This window comes from Ostrea edulis, chromosome 8, assembly GCF_947568905.1.
Source record: "Ostrea edulis chromosome 8, xbOstEdul1.1, whole genome shotgun sequence".
In the NCBI taxonomy this organism is placed as follows: Eukaryota; Metazoa; Mollusca; class Bivalvia; order Ostreida; family Ostreidae; genus Ostrea; species Ostrea edulis.
In genome coordinates, this window is record NC_079171.1 from 47,968,781 (window position 1) to 47,985,186 (window position 16,406).

General features: G+C 36.9%; 1 long non-coding RNA gene across 2 annotated transcripts; it reads right to left on the minus strand.

Moving 5' to 3' along the window:
* Nucleotides 1-12,329: 12,329 nt before the first annotated feature.
* On the minus strand, nt 12,330-15,947 carry LOC130049140 (uncharacterized). 2 transcript variants are annotated; one of them, XR_008797648.1, is made up of 3 exons: nt 14,719-15,947; nt 12,659-12,733; nt 12,330-12,572 (listed from the first exon to the last, which is right to left on the minus strand). It is a non-coding gene; the product is annotated as an uncharacterized LOC130049140 (long non-coding RNA). The 2 variants fall into 2 exon arrangements; XR_008797647.1 differs by lacking the exon at nt 12,659-12,733.
* Nucleotides 15,948-16,406: the final 459 nt, after the last annotated feature.

A 16,406-nucleotide genomic window follows, 5' to 3' on the forward strand; every position in this document is an offset into this window, starting at 1 on the left:
TCCTGTACCTTAAGACTGACCCCTTTAAAAGTTATTGCCCTTTAAAGTATTAACCTTGTTATCGCTACTCCTCCGAAACCGTACACCGTAAAGATACCAAACCTTCACCAATGTCTTCGACTAGTCAAGGAGACTCTTCAATCTATTCATTGCGAAAAGATTCTTCGACCCCTTTTATGAGTTATTGCCCCTGAAAGTTTTTGATTTTTACAAATAATTGAAAAAAATTAAAACCATTTATCCTAGAGACATGGGACCAACTGTATTAGAATATTCATCCTTCGGTCTTTTAATTTATGTCAAGGTCAAAGGTCAAGGTCATTCAAAATATGAGAAAGTGAGCTCTTTTTAGATCTCTTTTGTCTTTCAACATATACTACATATAATTGAATCTTTAGTATGTCCTTTTAAATCCATTTTAAAGATTTGATACCTGTACCCTAAGACTGACCCCTTTAAAAGCTATTGCCCCTTACATTATTAACCTTGTTATCGCTACCCCTTTGAAACCATAGACCATAGAGACACCAAACCTTCACCAATGTCTTCGGTTTCTCAAAGCACAACTTCAACCTATTCAGTGTGAAAGGATCCGCTGACCCCTTATATGAGTTATTGCCCTTTTATGTGTTTGTGCTAATCGTTAACTTTTAAACGGATAATCATAGAAACATGGGACCAACTGCAATGTGATCATTAACCTTTGACCCTGAATATTAGGTAACGGTCAAAGGTCAAAGTTACTTCAAATATTGAGAATTTAGCTCTTTTTATATCTCTTTTGTCTTTCAACATACATCATTTTTCATTGCATCATTAGTATGTTCTTTTAAAACCAATTAAAACATCTTTCTTGGCCCTTAATCCGGGCTCCTTTAAAAATTATTGCCCATCTTACAAATAAAGCTTGTTATCACTAGTCCTTCGAAACCGTTAACCCTGGAGATACCAAACCTTAATCATTAATGTTTTGTACTGATTTAGTAGACTCTTCAATCTATTCAGTGCGAAAAGATTCACCAACCCCTTTAAATAGTTATGGCCCCTGAAAGGTTTCCAAGTTTACATTGACTTGAAAGTTTTTTGGCCTCATTTGACCTACTGAAGAATGGATCAAGATTGAAGGTCAAGAAACAAATCCAGAAAAGGTGGAAAGACCTCTAATTGTTCTCGAACAATTAGGATTATTAGTTATTGTTATTATTATTATTTTTCCTCCCTGTGATTATGAGTTTTAAGATTTATCGAAAAGATTTATAGTCCATAAGAATGTACTCCTTAAAAGATTTTGGCAGTTCACCCTGCGTATATGAACTTTGACCTCTCAAGGAGTTATTGCCCCTTTTGCAATAAAAGCTTGTTATCGCTACTCCTCCGAAATCGTACACCGTAAAGATACCAAACCTTCACCAATGTCTTCGACTAGTCAAGGAGACTCTTCAATCTATTCATTGCGAAATGATTCTTCGACCCCTTTTATGAGTTATTGCCCCTGAAAGTTTTTGATTTTTACAAATAATTGAAAAAATTTAAAACCATTTATCCTAGAGGCATGGTACTAACAGCATTAGAATCTTCATCCTTTGACCTTTTGATTTATATCAAGGTCAAAGGTCAAGGTCATTCAAAATATGAGAAATTTAGCTCGTTTTATATCTCTTTTGTCTTTCAACATATACTACATATCATTGCATCTTTAGTATGTCCTTTTAAATCTATTTTAAAGATTTAATTCCTGTACCCTAAGATTGACCCCTTTAAAAGTTATTGCCCTTTACAGTATTAACCTTGTTATCGCTACTCCTCTGAAACCATAGACCATAGAGACACCAAACCTTCACCAATGTCTTCAACTATTCAAGGAGACTCTTCAATTTATTCATTGCGAAAATATTCTTCGACCCCTTTTATGAGTTATTGCCCCTGAAAGTTTTTGATTTTTACAAATAATTAAAAAAAAATTAAAACCATTTATCCTAGAGACATGGGACCAACTGCATTAGAATCTCCATTCTTTGACCTTTTAATTTATGTCAAGGTCAAAGGTCAAGGTCATTCAAAATATGAGAAATTTAGCTCTTTTTAGATCTCTTTTGTCTTTCAACATATACTACATATAATTGAATCTTTAGTATGTCCTTTTAAATCCATTTTAAAGATTTGATACCTGTACCCTAAGACTGACCCCTTTAAAAGTTATTGCCCCTTACATTATTAACCTTGTTATCGCTACCCCTTTGAAACCATAGACGATAGAGACACCAAACCTTCACCAATGTCTTCGGTTTCTCAAAGCACAACTTCAACATATTCAGTGTGAAAGGATCCGCTGACCCCTTATATGAGTTATTGCCCTTTTATGTGTTTGTGCTAATCGTTAACTTTTAAACGGATAATCATAGAAACATGGGACCAACTGCAATGTGATCATTGACCTTTGACCCTGAATATTAGGTAAAGGTCAAAGGTCAACGTTACTTCAAATATTGAGAATTTAGCTCTTTTTATATCTCTTTTGTCTTTCAACATACATCATTTTTCATTGCATCATTAGTATGTTCTTTTAAAACCAATTAAAACATCTTTCTTGGCCCTTAAGCCGGGCTCCTTTAAAAATTATTACCCATCTTACAATTAAAGCTTGTTATCACTAGTCCTTCGAAACCGTTAACCCTGGAGATACCAAACCTTAATCATTAAATATTTTGTACTGATTTAGTAGACTCTTCAATCTATTCAGTGCGAAAAGATTCACCAACCCCTTTAAATAGTTATGGCCCCTGAAAGTTTTCCAAGTTTACATTGACTTGAAAGTTTTTTGGCCTCATTTGACCTACTGAAGAATGGATCAAGATTGAAGGTCAATAAACAAATCCAGAAAAGGTGGAAAGACCTCTAATTGTTCGCGAACAATTAGGATTACTAGTTATTATTATTATTTTTCCTCCCCGTGATTTTGAGTTTCAAGATTTATCGAAAAGATTTATAGTCCATAAGAATGTACTCCTTAAAAGATTTTGGCAGTTCACCCTGCGTATATGAACTTTGACCCCTCAAGGAGTTATTGCCCCTTTTGCAATAAAAGCTTGTTATCGCTACTCCTCCGAAACCGTACACCGTAAAGATACCAAACCTTCACCAATGTCTTCGACTAGTCAAGGAGACTCTTCAATCTATTCATTGCGTAAAGATTTTTCGACCCCTTTTATGAGTTATTGCCCCTGAAAGTTTTTAATTTTTACAAATAATTGAAAAAAATTAAAATCATTTATCCTAGAGACATGGGACCAACTGCATTAGAATCATCATCCTTTGACCTTTTAATTTATGTCAAGGTCAAAGGTCAAGGTCATTCAAAATATGAGAAATTTAGCTCTTTTTATATCTCTTTTGTTTTTCAACATATTCTACATATCATTGCATCTTTAGTATGTCGTTTTAAATCTATTTTAAAGATTTAATTCCTGTACCCTAAGATTGACCCCTTTAAAAGTTATTGCCCTTTACAGTATTAACCTTGTTATCGCTACTCCTCTGAAACCATAGACCGTAGAGACACCAAACCTTCACCAATGTCTTCAACTATTCAAGGAGACTCTTCAATCTAGGCATTGCGAAAAGATTCTTCGACCCCTTTTATGAGTTATTGCCCCTGAAAGTTTTTGATTTTAACAGTTAATTGAAATTTTTTAAAACCATTTATCCTAAAGACATGGGACCAACTGCATTATAATCTTCATTCTTTGACCTTTTAATTTATGTCAAGGTCAAAGGTCAAGGTCATTCAAAATATGAGAAATTTAGCTCTTTTTATATCTCTTTTGTCTTTCAACATATTCTACATATCATTGCATCTTTAGTATGTCGTTTTAAATCTATTTTAAAGATTTGATACCTGTACCCCAAGACTGACCCCTTTAAAAGTTATTGCCCCTTACATTATTAACCTTGTTATCGATACCCCTTTGAAACCATAGACCATAAAGACACCAAACCTTCACCAATGTCTTCGGTTTCTCAAAGCACAACTTCAACATATTCAGTGTGAAAGGATCCGCTGACCCCTTACATGAGTTATTGCCCTTTTATGTGTTTGTGTTAATCGTTAACTTTTAAACGGATAATCATAGAAACATGGGACCAACTGCAATGTGATCATTGACCTTTGACCCTGAATATTAGGTAAAGGTCAAAGATCAAAGTTACTTCAAATGTTGAGAATTTAGCTCTTTTTATATTTCTTTTGTCTTTCAACATACATCATTTTTCATTGCATCATTAGTATGTTCTTTTAAAACCAATTAAACCATCTTTCTTGGCCCTTAAGCCGGGTTCCTTTAAAAATTATTGCCCATCTTACAAATAAAGCTTGTTATCGCTAGTCCTTCGAAACCGTTAACCCTGGAGATACCAAACCTTAATCATTAATGTTTTGTACTGATTTAGTAGACTCTTCAATCTATTCAGTGCGAAAAGATTCACCAACCCCTTTAAATAGTTATGGCCCCTGAAAGTTTTCCAAGTTTAAATTGACTTGAAAGTTTTTTGGCTTCATTTGACCTACTGAAGAATGGATCAAGATTGAAGGTCAAAAAACAAATCCAGAAAAGGTGGAAAGACCTCTAATTGTTCGCGAACAATTAGGATTACTAGTTATTATTAGGTCTTTCCACCTTTCTGTGGAAAGACCTATTGATATTCTTCTGTTTATTATTATTATTATTATTAGGTCTTTCCACCTTTCTGTGGAAAGACCTATTGATATTCTTCTGTTTATTATTATTATTATTATTATTATTATTTTTCCTCCCCGTGATTTTGAGTTTCAAGATTTATCGAAAAGATTTATAGTCCATAAGAATGTACTCCTTAAAAGATTTTGGCAGTTCACCCTGCGTATATGAACTTTGACCCCTCAAGGAGTTATTGCCCCTTTTGCAATAAAAGCTTGTTATCGCTACTCCTCCGAAACCGTACACCGTAAAGATACCAAACCTTCACCAATGTCTTCGACTAGTCAAGGAGACTCTTCAATCTATTCATTGCGAAATGATTCTTCGACCCCTTTTATGAGTTATTGCCCCTGAAAGTTTTTGATTTTTACAAATAATTGAAAAAATTTAAAACCATTTCTCCTAGAGACATGGGACTAACTGCATTAGAATCTTCATCCTTTGACCTTTTGATTTATATCAAAGTCAAAGGTCAAGGTCATTCAAAATATGAGAAATTTAGCTCTTTTTACATCTCTTTTGTCTTTCAACATATTCTACATATCATTGCATCCTTATTTTGTCCTTTTAAATCTATTTTAAAGATTTAATTCCTGTACCTTAAGACTGACCCTTTTAAAAGTTATTGCCCCTTAGAGTATTAACCTTGTTATCGCTACTCCTCCGAAACCGTACACCGTAAAGATACCAAACCTTCACCAATGTCTTCGACTAGTCAATGAGACTCTTCAATCTATTCATTGCGAAATGATTCTTCGACCCCTTTTATGAGTTATTGCCCCTGAAAGTTTTTAATTTTTACAAATAATTGAAAAAAAATTAAAATCATTTATCCTAGAGACATGGGACCAGCTGCATTAGAATATTCATCCTTTGACCTTTTAATTTATGTCAAGGTCAAAGGTCAAGGTCATTCAAAATATGAGAAATTTAGCTCGTTTTATATCTCTTTTGTCTTTCAACATATACTACATATCATTGCATCTTTAGTATGTCGTTTTAAATCTATTTTAAAGATTTAATTCCTGTACCCTAAGACTGACCCCTTTAAAAGTTATTGCCCTTTACATTATTAACCTTGTTATCGCTACTCCTCTGAAACGATAGACCGTAGAGACACCAAACCTTCACCAATGTCTTCAACTATTCAAGGATACTCTTCAATCTATCATTGCGAAAATATTCTTCGACCCCTTTTATGAGTTATTGCCCCTGAAAGTTTTTGATTTTTACAAATAATTAAAAAAAATTAAAACCATTTATCCTAGAGACATGGGACCAACTGCATTATAATCTCCATTCTTTGACCTTTTAATTTATGTCAAGGTCAAAGGTCAAGGTCATTCAAAATATGAGAAATTTAGCTCTTTGTAGATCTCTTTTGTCTTTCAACATATACTACATATAATTGAATCTTTAGTATGTCCTTTTAAATCCATTTTAAAGATTTGATACCTGTACCCTAAGACTGACCCTTTTAAAAGTTATTGCCCCTAACATTATTAACCTTGTTATCGCTACCCCTTTGAAACCATAGACCATAGAGACACCAAACCTTCACCAATGTCTTCGGTTTCTCAAAGCACAACTTCAACATATTCAGTGTGAAAGGATCCGCTGACCCCTTATATGAGTTATTGCCCTTTTATGTGTTTGTGCTAATCGTTAACTTTTAAACGGATAATCATAGAAACATGGGACCAACTGCAATGTGATCATTGACCTTTGACCCTGAATATTAGGTAAAGGTCAAAGGTCAAAGTTACTTCAAATATTGAGAATTTAGCTCTTTTATATCTCTTTTGTCTTTCAACATACATCATTTTTCATTGCATCATTAGTATGTTCTTTTAAAACCAATTAAAACATCTTTCTTGGCCCTTAAGCCGGGCTCCTTTAAAAATTATTGCCCATCTTACAAATAAAGCTTGTTATCACTAGTCCTTCGACACCGTTAACCCTGGAGATACCAAACCTTAATCATTAATGTTTTGTACTGATTTAGTAGACTCTTCAATCTATTCAGTGCGAAAAGAATCACCAACCCCTTTAAATAGTTATGGCCCCTGAAAGTTTTCCAAGTTTACATTGACTTGAAAGTTTTTTGGCCTCATTTGACCTACTGAAGAATGGATCAAGATTGAAGGTCAAGAAACAAATCCAGAAAAGGTGGAAAGACCTCTAATTGTTCGCGAACAATTAGGATTACTAGTTATTATTATTATTATTATTTTTCCTCCCCGTGATTTTGAGTTTCAAGATTTATCGAAAAGATTTATAGTCCATAAGAATGTACTCCTTAAAAGATTTTGGCAGTTCACCCTGCGTATATGAACTTTGACCCCTCAAGGAGTTATTGCCCCTTTTGCAATAAAAGCTTGTTATCGCTACTCCTCTGAAACCGTACACCGTAAAGATACCAAACCTTCACCAATGTCTTCGACTAGTCAAGGAGACTTTTCAATCTATTCATTGCAAAAAGATTATTCGACCCCTTTTATGAGTTAATGCCGCTGAAAGTTTTTAATTTTTACAAATAATTGAAAAAAATTAAAACCATTTATCCTAGAGACATGGGACCAACTGCATTAGAATCTTCATCCTTTGACCTTTTAATTTATGTCAAGGTCAAAGGTCAAGGTCATTGAAAATATGAGAAATTTAGCTCTTTTTATATCTCTTTTGTCTTTCAACATATACTACATATCATTGCATCTTTAGTATGTCCTTTTAAATCTATTTTAAAGATTTAATTCCTGTACCCTAAGATTGACCCCTTTAAAAGTTATTGCCCTTTACAGTATTAACCTTGTTATCGCTACTCCTCTGAAACCATAGACCGTAGAGACACCAAACCTTCACCAATGTCTTCAACTATTCAAGGAGACTCTTCAATCTATTCATTGCGAAAATATTCTTCGACCCCTTTTATGAGTTATTGCCCCTGAAAGTGTTTGATTTTTACAAATAATTAAAAAAAATTAAAACCATTTATCCTAGAGACATGGGACCAACTGCATTAGAATCTCCATTCTTTGACCTTTTGATTTATATCAAGGTCAAAGGTCAAGGTCATTCAAAATATGAGAAATTTAGCTCTTTTTAGATCTCTTTTGTCTTTCAACATATGCTACATATAATTGAATCTTTAGTATGTCCTTTTAAATCCATTTTAAAGATTTGATACCTGTACCCTAAGACTGACCCCTTTAAAAGCTATTGCCCCTTACATTATTAACCTTGTTATCGCTACCCCTTTGAAACCATAGACCATAGAGACACCAAACCTTCACCAATGTCTTCGGTTTCTCAAAGCACAACTTCAACATATTCAATGTGAAAGGATCCGCTGACCCCTTATATGAGTTATTGCCCTTTTATGTGTTTGTGCTAATCGTTAACTTTTAAACGGATAATCATAGAAACATGGGACCAACTGCAATGTGATCATTGACCTTTGACCTTGAATATTAGGTAAAGATCAAAGGTCAAGGTCACTTCAAATATTGAGAATTTAGCTCTTTTTATATCTCTTTTGTCTTTCAACATGCATCATTTTTCATTGCATCATTAGTATCTTCTTTTAAAACCAATTAAAACTTCTTTCTTGGCCCTTATACCGGGCTCCTTTAAAAATTATTGCCCATCTTACAAATAAAGCTTGTTATCACTAGTCCTTCGAAACAGTTAACCCCGGAGATACCAAACCTTAATCATTAATGTTTTGTATTGATTTAGTAGACTCTTCAATCTATTCAGTGCGAAAAGATTCACCAACCCCTTTAAATAGTTATGGCCCCTGAAAGTTTTCCAAGTTTACATTGACTTGAAAGTTTTTTGGCCTCATTTGAATGGATCAAGATTGAAGGTCAAGAAACAAATCCAGAAAAGGTGGAAAGACCTCTAATTGTTCGAGAACAATTAGGATTACTAGTTATTATTATTATTTTTCCTCCCCGTGATTTTGAGTTTCAAGATTTATCGAAAAGATTTATAGTCCATAAGAATGTACTCCTTAAAAGATTTTGGCAGTTCACCCTGCGTATATGAACTTTGACCCCTCAAGGAGTTATTGCCCCTTTTGCAATAAAAGCTTGTTATCGCTACTCCTCCGAAACCGTACACCGTAAAGATACCAAACCTTCACCAATGTCTTCAACTAGTCAAGGAGACTCTTCAATCTATTCATTGCGAAATGATTCTTCGACCCCTTTTATGAGTTATTGCCCCTGAAAGTTTTTGATTTTTACAAATAATGGAAAAAATTTTAAACCATTTATCCTAGAGACATAAGACTAACTGCATTAGAATCTTCATCCTTTGACCTTTTCATTTATATCAAGGTCAAAGGTCAAGGTCATTCAAAATATGAGAAATTTAGCTCTTTTTACATCTCTTTTGTCTTTCAACATATACTACATATCATTGCATCTTTAGTATGTCCTTTTAAATCTATTTTAAAGAATTAATTCCTGTACCTTAAGACTGACCCTTTTAAAAGTTATTGCCCCTTAGAGTATTAACCTTGTTATCGCTACTCCTCCGAAACCGTACACCGTAAAGAAACCAAACCTTCACCAATGTCTTCGACTAGTGAAGGAGACTCTTCAATCTATTCATTGCAAAAAGATTCTTCGACCCCTTTTATGAGTTATTGCCCCTGAAAGTTTTTAATTTTTACAAATAATTGAAAAAAATTAAAATCATTTATCCTAGAGACATGGGACCAACTGCATTAGAATCTTCATCCTTTGACCTTTTAATTTATATCAAGGTCAAAGGTCAAGGTCATTCAAAATATGAGAAATTTAGCTCTTTTGATATCTCTTTTGTCTTTCAACATATACTACATATCATTGCATCTTTAGTATGTCCTTTTAAATCTATTTTAAAGATTTAATTCCTGTACCCTAAGATTGACCCCTTTAAAAGTTATTGCCCTTTACAGTATTAACCTTGTTATCGCTACTCCTCTGAAACCATAGACCGTAGAGACACCAAACCTTCACCAATGTCTTCAACTATTCAAGGAGACTCTTCAATCTATTCATTGCAAAAAGATTCTTCGACCCCTTTTATGAGTTATTGCCCCTGAAAGTTTTTCATTTTTAGAAATAATTGAAAAAAATTAAAACCATTTATCCTAGAGACATGGGACTAACTGCATTAGAATCTTCATCGTTTGACCTTTTAATTTATGTCAAGGTCAAAGGTCAAGGTCATTCAAAATATGAGAAATTTAGCTCTTTTTATATCTCTTTTGTCTTTCAACATATACTACATATCATTGCATCTTTAGTATGTCCTTTTAAATCCATTTTAAAGATTTGATACCTGTACCCTAAGACTGACCCCTTTAAAAGTTATTGCCCCTTACATTATTAACCTTGTTATCGCTACCCCTTTGAAACCATAAACCATAGAGACACCAAACCTTCACCAATGTCTTCGGTTTCTCAAAGCACAACTTCAACATATTCAGTGTGAAAGGATCCGCTGACCCCTTATATGAGTTATTGCCCTTTTATGTGTTTGTGCTAATCGTTAACTTTTAAACGGATAATCATAGAAACATGGGACCAACTGCAATGTGATCATTCACCTTTGACCCTGAATATTAGGTAAAGGTCAAAGTTACTTCAAATATTGAGAATTTAGCTCTTTTTATTTCTCTTTTGTCTTTCAACATACATCATTTTTCATTGCATCATTAGTATGTTCTTTTAAAACCAATTAAAACATCTTTCTTGGCCCTTAAGCCGGGCTCCTTTAAAAATTATTGCCCATCTTACAAATAAAGCTTGTTATCACTAGTCCTTCGAAACCGTTAACCCTGGAAATACCAAACCTTAATCATTAATGTTTTGTACTGATTTGGTAAACTCTTCAATCTATTCAGTGCGAAAAGATTCACCAACCCCTTTAAATAGTTATGGCCCCTGAAAGGTTTCCAAGTTTAAATTGACTTGAAAGTTTGTTGGCCTCATTTGACCTACTGAAGAATAGATCAAGATTGAAGGTCAAGAAACAAATCCAGAAAAGGTGGAAAGACCTCTAATTGTTCGCGAACAATTAGGATTACTAGTTATTAGGGCTTTCCACCTTTCAGTGGAAAGTCCTATTGTTATTGTTCTGTTTATTATTATTATTATTATTATTATTATTATTATTATTTTCCTGCCGTCCAAAAAAATCTTCGTCTTAAGACTTATCGAAAAACTTTATAGTCCATCATATAGTACTTCTTGAGAAACGAATACAGTTCACCCTGCGTAATTGAACTTTGACCCCTTACGGAGTTATTTGACCTTTCGCAGAAATCATTGTTAGCACTTCTACTTTGTAACCGTAAATGATAGGAGGATGAAACCTTTTCTAAAACACAGAGGGTAATTAGTAGAAGCGAAGAATTTCAAATGAAGGGATTCGGTGTCCCCTAAAGGGAGTTAATGCCCCCTCATGTTTTGCGATTTGTCCCCTACAAATTGACGACTCCTAAAGTCTTCGTCGTAGAGAGACGGAACCCACTGGGACGGGTTGGGTGACCTTGACCTTGAAAAAGTAGGTCAAGGTCAAAGGTCAAGGTCATCCAGAATGGCCAGAAAATGGCACTTTTTATACGCTCTTTCCCGCTTCAGATAGCATCGAAATATCACATGGGTCAGCATGGAATTCTGGACCGGTCTCGGAATCCTGAATTACAACTCTGAACTTTGACCGCTCTGCGAAAGGCGGCGACTTAACGTCGAAAACCCCGTTATCGCTACTCCCACTAGACCGCAAGTCGTGGAGAGGCGAGACCTTCGCCGACGAATTCCAGATGAAACACTCTCGCACAGAGAAGTTGACCGGGGGAAACCGAGAACCCCGAAGCACGGTTCTCGCCCCCGAAAGTCTCCGACGTCGTCGTTCGAGCCCACAACTTCTTCACGGATGTAGATAGGGATGCGGGACCACTTAAACGAAGCCCCGTGACCTCTCTGACCTTCAAAATCAGGTCAAGGTCAAAGGTCAAGGTCACACTTTCTCCCCCATGGGTTTTTGAGGTTTGACCTTGAAAGTGGGTCAAGGTCAAAGGTCAAGGTCACGCATCCAGGGGCCAGTCTCCACGAGTAAGGCCAACCCACCCATCACGCCTGTCGTCCCCAAGGAAGAAACCCCCCACCCTTCAAGTGATCTGTCTGTCATCAGCTGTTTATAATACACTATTTTGACCGGTTTCATGCCCAACAACAGGATTTTTGAGGTTTGACCTTGAAAGTGGGTCAAGGTCAAAGGTCAAGGTCACGCATCCAGGGGCCAGTCTCCACGAGTAAGGCCAACCCACCCATCACGCCTGTCGTCCCCAAGGAAGAAATCCCCCACCCTTCAAGTGATCTGATTGTGATCAGCTGTTTCAATACACTATTTTGACCGGTCTCATGCCATGCAACAATTACAGGATTCTAGCTAATCTGACCTACACCTACACATCTGACCTACACCCACTTCTTCCATTTCTTGACTGTCTTGTCAATCAAACATGAATTCCATTTACATTCATGAAAAGACATAGGCCAGATTCAATTGTCTGCCTGCATCAACATAAAGACTAAGTTTTTTTTTTTTATAATGATGATGCAACTTTACTTGACAGTTGAACTCATTGACATTCCACCCTGACTGTCATTGTAAACAAATAAACACTTACCTGCAGGATCAGATGGGATGCAGTACTCCTATTCTCCGTTCAGATATCCTACATGCACTCAGACACTTTCTAATTCACCGGCCGCCATTTTGGTTGTTTGTTGTCAAAGCCTATCAATCCGTATACGCATGCCTCCTTGGGTGAAATGACTGAAAGACATTGTCTCTGTGAATTAGAACACATAGGATGAGCCATTACAAACTGTATATTCAATTCCACAATCCACAACACACACGGTCAAATCCAGTGCATCTTCACAACATCTGACAACATGAGGCTTGTATAGACTCCCAGCATGCACCAGCAGTTACTACAATCTAGGAAAATGGCACATCCGGTTTCTTTGCACCTCCAAATATCACATCTAACAGGTCTAAAGTCACCCCAAACACCTGCACAAGTCCCATTACACTTTTACCTGATATGTGCCGGCTATGCAACACTCGCACCCTTTTTTTTCAAATATTTGACCGGTACTATCGTGCGAAACCAAGGCCTTAATCTCCAACACTACAACACTCAAGGCGGCAAATTTGAATTTCTTTTCAAGCCAAATCCATTTTTTTCTTTTTTTTTGGTGAGGGTGGGGTGGGGTGGGGGGGGGGGCTTTTAGCATTTCAACACTACTGAAAAACCGCTAGAAGGTGGGAAGCCCTCTAATTGTTCGCGAACAATTAGGATCACTAGTTATTATTAGGGCTTTCCACCTTTCAGTGGAAAGTCCTATTGTTATTGTTCTGTTTATTATTATTATTATTATTATTATTATTATTATTATTTTCCTGCTGTCAAAAAAAATCTTCGTCTTAAGACTTATCGAAAAACTTTATAGTCCATCATATAGTACTTCTTGAGAAACGAATACAGTTCACCCTGCGTAATTGAACTTTGACCCCTTACGGAGTTATTTGACCTTTCGCAGAAATCATTGTTAGCACTTCTACTTTGTAACCGTAAATGATAGGAGGATGAAACCTTTTCTAAAACACAGAGGGTAATTAGTAGAAGCGAAGAATTTCAAATGAAGGGATTCGGTGTCCCCTAAAGGGAGTTAATGCCCCCTCATGTTTTGCGATTTGTCCCCTACAAATTGACGACTCCTAAAGTCTTCGTCGTAGAGAGACGGAACCCACTGGGACGGGTTGGGTGACCTTGACCTTGAAAAAGTAGGTCAAGGTCAAAGGTCAAGGTCATCCAGAATGGCCAGAAAATGGCACTTTTTATACGCTCTTTCACGCTTCAGATAGCATCGAAATATCACATGGGTCAGCAAGGAATTTTGGACCGGTCTCGGCATCACGAATGTCAACTCTGAACTTTGACCACTCTGCGAATGGCGGCGACTTAACGTCGAAAACCCCGTTATCGCTACTCTCACTAGACCGCAAGTCGTGGAGAGGCGAGACCTTCGCCGACGAATTCCAGATGAAACGCTCTCGCACAGAAAAGTTGACCGAGGGAAACCGAGAACCCCGAAGCACGGTTCTCGCCCCCGAAAGTCTCCGACGTCGTCGTTCGAGCCCACAACTTCTTCACGGATGTAGATAGGGACGCGGGACCACTTAAACGAAGCCCCGTGACCTCTCTGACCTTCAAAATGAGGTCAAGGTCAAAGGTCAAGGTCACACTTTCTCCCCCATGTGTTTTTGAGGTTTGACCTTGAAAGTGGGTCAAGGTCAAAGGTCAAGGTCACGCATCCAGGGGCCAGTCTCCACGAGTAAGGCCAACCCACCCATCACGCCTGTCGTCCCCAAGGAAGAAACCCCCCACCCTTCAAGTGATCTGTCTGTGATCAGCTGTTTATAATACACTATTTTGACCGGTTTCATGCCCAACAACAGGATTTTTGAGGTTTGACCTTGAACGTGGGTCAAGGTCAAAGGTCAAGGTCACGCATCCAGGGGCCAGTCTCCACGAGTAAGGCCAACCCACCCATCACGCCTGTCGTCCCCAAGGAAGAAATCCCCCACCCTTCAAGTGATCTGATTGTGATCAGCTGTTTCAATACACTATTTTGACCGGTCTCATGCCATGCAACAATTACAGGATTCTAGCTAATCTGACCTACACCTACACATCTGACCTACACCCACTTCTTCCATTTCTTGACTGTCTTGTCAATCAAACATGAATTCCATTTACATTCATGAAAAGACATAGGCCAGATTCAATTGTCTGCCTGCATCAACATAAAGACTAAGTTGTTTTTTTTTATAATGATGATGCAACTTTACTCGACAGTTGAACTCATTGACATTCCATCCCGACTGTCATTGTAAACAAATAAACACTTACCTGCAGGATCAGATGGGATGCAGTACTCCTATTCTCCGTTCAGATATCCTACATGCACTCAGACACTTTCTAATTCACCGGCCGCCATTTTGGTTGTTTGTTGTCAAAGCCTATCAATCCGTATACGCATGCCTCCTTGGGTGAAATGACTGAAAGACATTGTCTCCGTGAATTAGAACACATAGGATGAGCCATTACAAACTGTATATTCAATTCCACAATCCACAACACACACGGTCAAATCCAGTGCATCTTCACAACATCTGACAACATGAGGCTTGTATAGACTCCCAGCATGCACCAGCAGTTACTACAATCTAGGAAAATGGCACATCCGGTTTCTTTGCACCTCCAAATATCACATCTAACAGGTCTAAAGTCACCCCAAACACCTGCACAAGTCCCATTACACTTTTACCTGATATGTGCATATGTGCTGGCTACCCAACACCCACACCCCTTTTCTCCCTCAAATTTGACGGGTACTTAATGCGAAACCAAGCATTGAACACACCTCAACACTCAAATTTAGGCGGCAAATTTGAATTTCTTTTCTAGCCAAATCATTTTTTTTTTTTTTTTTTTTTTTTTTTGGGTGAGGGTGGGATGGGGTAGGGGGGGGGGGGCTTTTAGCATTTCAACACTACTGAAAAACCGCTAGAAGGTGGGAAGCCCTCTAATTGTTCGCGAACAATTAGGATCACTAGTTATTATTATTATTTTCCTGCCGTCAAAAAAAATCTTCGTCTTAAGACTTATCGAAAAACTTTATAGTCCATCATATAGTACTTCTTGAGAAACGAATACAGTTCACCCTGCGTAATTGAACTTTGACCCCTTACGGAGTTATTTGACCTTTCGCAGAAATCATTGTTAGCACTTCTACTTTGTAACCGTAAATGATAGGAGGATGAAACCTTTTCTAAAACATAGAGGGTAATTAGTAGAAGCGAAGAATTTAAAATGAAGGGATTCGGTGTCCCCTAAAGGGAGTTAATGCCTCTTTATGTTTTGCGATATATTCGTAAAACATGTCGAGCTTGAGCACGGTTTGTCGTAGAGACATGGGACCAACTGGAATAGGATCGGTGACCTTTGACCTTGAAAATTAGGTCAAGGTCAAAAGTCAAGGTCATCAGAAAAGAGGAAAAAATAGCACTTTTTATACTCTCTTTCTGCTTAAGATAGCGTTGAAATATTATATGAGTAAGTATTGACTTCTTGATTGCTTTTGATAGTATGCATTACAACTTTGAACTCTGACCCTTCTGTGAATTTCGGAGACTCGCGTCGAAAACCTTGTTATCGCTACTCCTACTTAACGGAAAGTCATAGAGACACGAAACCTTCGCTAACGAATTCACAGTAAAACCTTCTTGCAAAGAAAAAATAATCAAAGGGATACAAAAACCCTTAAGCATAGTTATTGCCCCTGAAAGTCTCCAATATCATTATCTAAGCCTATAACTTTTATATTAATATAGATAGAGACATGGGACCACTTGCATTAGGACCGATAACCTTCGACCTTCAAAATGAGGTCAAGGTCAAAGGTCAAGGTCATCATCAAAATTAATTTTTTTCCATTTTCAAGGTCTTTCAAAGTATTTTTAGCATTGATAAGCTAACCGAAAGTAACCGAAACCCCTAAACAAATTATTGCCCCTGAATGTCTTGATTAACGTTTT